Raw genomic sequence first — 5,449 nt, 5'->3', positions numbered from 1 at the left:
GAATGCTGCCTCCTACTGAAGCGGAGGCACTTGCTCTTCTGTTTGATGTTGTAGGAGGACAAGTTGAAGAGGCCGCTCTCAGACACTGAGTCATGGAAGATGGCCCGTGAGCGAAGTGATCGCAAGGCCGGCGAGAGCCAGTACTACGGCAAGACCGAGGAGCACCTGGAGTCTTACACTCAGCAGTTTCAGAGGTTGCATCCGCCTGGTCTGGATGCTCCTGACGTCGTCCAGTCTCAGATCGACGACACGGCGGTGGTGGCCATCCAGCCGAAGTCCCATGGCCGGTACCCGTGTTTCGATGGCTTGATCACTCCTTCGGTCTCGTACACACGGCTTCGGGCTACGAACCCGAGCCCGTTAGAGAGTACAGGGCGTTCGCAGCCTCCCTTAGCCCGCCAGCTTGCTGTAAGTACTTCCCCCTTTTCTTCTTTCTCTCTAACTTTCTCAGTTTATTCTCAACATTGCCCACTTAGAAACAACCTAAATTTTGTAGGCATATAAGGCCTTTGTCGAGCATAAGAATCTTGAGGTGCGGGAGTACTTGCAACGAGTGAAAGCAAACGATGATTACAACCATCAAATGATGGCGGTTAGTTTTGCCCTCTTAAAACCAAGCCAAAATTTGCACTTTCATTCCTTCTGACCTTCTAGTTTACTTGTTTAACTAACATCTAGGCTATGTTAGCATCTTGGAGTAACCGCACGGATCCACCACAAATGGGACCCCCACCACCACCTGCTGGAGAACCCCCACACGTGCCCACGTTCGATGAATGGGTGACACCAGGCAGTGAGACTCCGGTTAGTACATTTGCCCTTACAATCTCTTCATTCAACACTATCATATCATATTTACCATTACAATCTCTTCTCAAACATGTAGGGGACCGGCAGCTCGACTCCAGTCACTCCGATCTGGCAAGGAGGTGGCGGTCTTGGCGGTGGTGGTCTTGGCAGTGGCGGTCTTGGCGATGGTGGTCTGGGCTGATCTCAATGATGATACCCGTGTTGGTGCATGTCGTGCCATACTTTTCATATTCGGTAGTTCTTATTTACCGTTCTTTAGATGACGATGATGATGATGTCTGTGTCTCATACTTGTGTTCATTAAGTTCCGCCGATGATGATCTTTAGATGATGATGATCTTTTAGATGATAATGATGATCTTTAGATGATGATGATGATGATCTTTAGATGATGATCTTGAGATGATGTTGATGTGATATGTCATATTTGTGTGCTGCATTTGCTGTGAATTTGAATGAAATGAGCAAAACAGAAAGTATATAAAAAAAAGAGCAGAACTATGCCGACGGCCTTACCGTCGGCATAGCCTTGCCCAGGAGAAGCCAGGGGCCAACGCGTGGCAGTGGTATGCCGACGGCCAGCCGTCGGCATACCTCTGTCGCCAGGAGAAGCCAGCGGCTGCCACGTGGCAGTACTATGCCGACGGCCTGGCCGTCGGCATAGTACTCCCACGCGGCAGCCCATGGTTGGCCAGGGTGTTTGACGGCGCCGTCTGGTGAAAATCTGCACCGACGATGGTTCTATGCCGACGGCCGTACGGCCGCCGTCGGCATATATGCCTATGCCGACGGCTTTTCTATGCCGACGGTCTAACACAAGTACGCTGACGTTATCTATGCCGACGGTGGCCGTCGACATAGACCTAGGCCGACGGCAATGGGCCTAAGCCGACGGCCGTGGGCCGTCGGCATAGGGTGTTAGTCTGGTAGTGACCCTGCATGTGTCGGGTGCATGGCACCCATAAATTAAAATCGCGGGAGAAACGATTTCGCGGCGGCCTCTCCCAGCAGCTATAGCGGCCGCCGTAGCGGGCAATCGCGGCAAATAGCGGAAATTTTCTGATGGGGGAGATGATTCTGGAGGGATTTGTTGATTGTTGAGCCATTTATAGGGATATGTGGAGGATTTCGCGGCAGCAGCCATAGCATAGCGGCAAGGCTCCCGGGCAGCTATAGCGCAGCTATTTCGCGGGCTATTTTAATCTATGATGGCACCCCAGTAGAAAAATTTGCTAGACTTGTCGCAAACACACGGTAAAGAAGCTCCGATGACTCGCTTTGTTGTCTGCAGTAACCCTTTGAATCAAAACTCTCACAGCACGGCGACAAGTTGCGCTTGAATTGCTTGGATAGCTCTTGTCCTTGGCCTACATGCACATCAAACGAAATTGTTCATATGCAGTTCAACCACACAATCAAATGCATCTATTATAAATCTTATAATAGTAGATTAAAGAGAAGAAATATTATACTAGTGGCGTTGACACTTGCTGATGCATGCATGTACATACCCGGCGTATTATCCACAATATTAGTGAAGGTGGTGTATAGGTTGACAACGTTGACATTTTTCTTTGCTGCCATCACTTGTTTTAGGTTATTGTTATGGATGGATGCACCAAAATTTCCAAAGACATCGCAGGCCGTGTAATTGTTGGTTCGTGTTTGCGATGGTGTGCAGCCGACAAGGTGCAAGTTCTTCACAAGAACCTTTTTCACTCCAAGCTTCTGCAGTTGCTCCACATTAGCCGCAACACCTTCTTGATATAAGTATTGATCTGCATATATACATGAAATGTTAGCAATTCAGATATGCTGACGAGCAGATAAATGTTGGATTAGTCATTGATCCGCTGCTAGCTACTTACATCGTTGGGGGTAGCCAAGCCAGGCCAGTCATGCCGGCGCTTGCGTAGTAGTCGCTGCCCGAGATAGCCATGAGTGCCACGGAGGGACTGAGTTGCTGCTCTGAAATTGTCCCATCTTGAACCATCTTCGTAAAAGTGTCCACCTGCTTGGCGAGGTTGGGGATCCTCTGCGTCAACGTCGTATCAAACACACCAGAGTCACCATAAGCGATCACGAGAATATTCAATTACAAACAATTTGTTTGAGCAAATTATTAGTCATCATTGAGTATCTGTTGTTTAGCCAGGTAAAAATATGTGGAGGTTCTCCATATCTCTTTTAAATCTTACTGGACAAAACAAACTCGTATAATAGGAAGGCACGATCAACTACGTTCTTACAAAAACCTACACCAGCTCAAACTTATTAGTGTTAGGTCACTTCTTCCATCTTATTTCAGTAAGATAATATCAGCTACAGTCTTAGGAATTATAAGTCCACCTAAGCATATCAGAGTTGCATAAACTGAATGCTAATACCAAAATAAATACTTTGGAGTGACTGTTCTAGAAAGGAAACATCAACTATGGTATTCAATAAACTGAAGCCAGCAAAATCTTGTGTAAATCTGAATGCAGATACCAAAATACTTGAGTGAGTGTTTGTTCTTTCCATAAGATACCATCTTATCATATTAGAGTCAAAGTAATTCCCATAAATATGATATAGATATTTACACCATCAACTATGGTTAGAAATCTCAAGGTGACTGGTTCACACTACATCTTACAGCAAGACATGAGATGTAGAGATATAGTCCCTCAAGGGAGGGATGTGGAGTTATAATGTGGTAAGTCATAAAAAGCTCTACCAATACACAATTTGGAGGGTGAACTAAAATTAGCACCCAAATAAGCTCCATAAACAGACATGCTATGTTTACCAAGAAAGCTATCTAAGCGAAGCATTACCACAGATGGATATTATGGGGCTGACAACAGTTCATCTATAGTCTACTATACAGAAAAAAGACAGATGGCAAAGTCGTACATACTATAGAATTAACAGAGTAATCATAATAAGAATTACTTAAATTATGTATTCACCTTAATATTACCAAAGAGATGTTCCAAAACCAGCACAATTCATGCACTAATTATCCCTCCTCGATGCCCTTCTAGGTGCATGGCAAAGCCACATCTGATGAATAAAACAATGTATTCCCGGGACAACGGAAAATTCACAAAGTCGATTTTAACCATAAGAACAAAAAGGAACTATGTCTTTAGCTCCTTACATATTGCACTAATAACTCAGAAGCATAAGCATTGTACCATCATTGGCAGCTCACAGACACTATAGTACAGGAACACCATAATATGTCATGATGCGGCACCTCTTGGAAGTGCAATTAGGATTTTTTTTTATGGCAGGAAACTTAAATAAATACATGTGCAATATAGTACAGAGAATTCCCCAAACAAATTTCAATGTTTATGCAGACCAACTTTCAAATAGAAGATACTAATTGGCCCACATAAAGTAAATAGCTCATGCACTTTCAATCAGTAAGTGTAAGTTTGTACGGTACATGCATGCCAAGAATCACATTTGTCATCAGCCAATGATGCTTTGGAATTTTTGTAGTCGTAAAGTTTAGTAAAATCACCATTCAGTGATGCTTTGGAATTTTTGTGGTGGTAAATTCAGTAAAAAGCACGGAGCAGTTCACCGTGATGGAGCTCATCCCGTGGTCGTTGCACGTAGTCACCGTGGTGGTGTAGTCCGTCGTAGAGATGGCATCGGCGACATCATCATGGTCCAAGCCTGGATCAATATGTAGGAACATGAAAAGATGCTTAGTTCATGTAGACATATTAACAAACAGATGGAGGGCATGAAATAGCAATATCAAAGAGTACAATACATGTGTATTTCGGTCAAGGTTTCTCTGCACTTAACTTGGCACCACATGAACATTTTTTATCATAAAAGGAATTCAATTTGCAGATTGATACACTCACATTATGCAAGACCTTGTGTTTTGCTATGAGAAAAAGAAAGAATCTCCTGAGAGGAGGAGCAGTAGGCACTGCAAAGAGAGAAGCTGCTGCAGATGAGACAGAGAGAGGACCTCCGCCCCGACCGCGTCTTCTTCGCGGGCACCACCGCTGCCCCACACCGAGTTGTGCGGCGCGACGTCGCTCCGGTGCGGACGGCGCCCCCATCATCCCGGGTTCCATCGCCGCCGATGGGCGCCTTCCCTAGGAATAAGTTGGTGGAGATAACGTCGTGGTACTGCTCCATCTGCCGCTGCCGCCGCTGTGCGTCTCCCCTAGAAGAGAGGTTGAGGAAGAGGGCGGCGTGGTGCTGCGCCGCCGCCGCCGCACTTGCAAGCAGCCGCTAGAGAGCGAAGACCCAGGCCGAGAGCCGCTTCGGCAGGAGTGGAGACGGCGAGGTGGATTAGAATGGACAGCGGGCTGCGGCGAACGGTGGGTGTGGGCGGCGGTGGTGCAGCCGTGCAGGGCGTGTTTTTTTTAGATGAAATTCCGCTTTAGTTAAAACTCAACAATGTCATCGATACAAATAATGTCCGGGGTGTTTAAAAACCACACGTGAAGACCAACAGGCAGCGTAGTAGCTGCTTTCGCCAAGAGATCAGCTTCAAAATTTTCTTCACGTCCTTCATGCACTATCTCCGCATCCGGAGAAGCAATGAGCTTCATCTTGATCTCCTCAATAATCATTGATGATAGGCCACAAAAATTGTTCATTAAATAATGAATCATTC

General features: G+C 45.9%; 1 long non-coding RNA gene across 2 annotated transcripts; it reads right to left on the bottom strand.

The window, feature by feature from the left end:
* Window positions 1-1,885: 1,885 nt before the first annotated feature.
* Window positions 1,886-5,191, bottom strand: LOC123100053 (uncharacterized). Of its 2 annotated transcripts, XR_006448340.1 has the most exons (5): window positions 4,793-5,191; window positions 3,765-4,485; window positions 2,679-2,845; window positions 2,322-2,588; window positions 1,886-2,177 (listed from the first exon to the last, which is right to left on the bottom strand). It is a non-coding gene; the product is annotated as an uncharacterized lncRNA (long non-coding RNA). The 2 variants fall into 2 exon arrangements; XR_006448339.1 differs by having other exon boundaries at window positions 2,679-4,485.
* Window positions 5,192-5,449: the final 258 nt, after the last annotated feature.

Source organism: Triticum aestivum, chromosome 4D, assembly GCF_018294505.1.
Source record: "Triticum aestivum cultivar Chinese Spring chromosome 4D, IWGSC CS RefSeq v2.1, whole genome shotgun sequence".
Classification (NCBI taxonomy): Eukaryota; Viridiplantae; Streptophyta; class Magnoliopsida; order Poales; family Poaceae; genus Triticum; species Triticum aestivum.
This window is presented reverse-complemented; position numbering and strand designations above follow the sequence as displayed.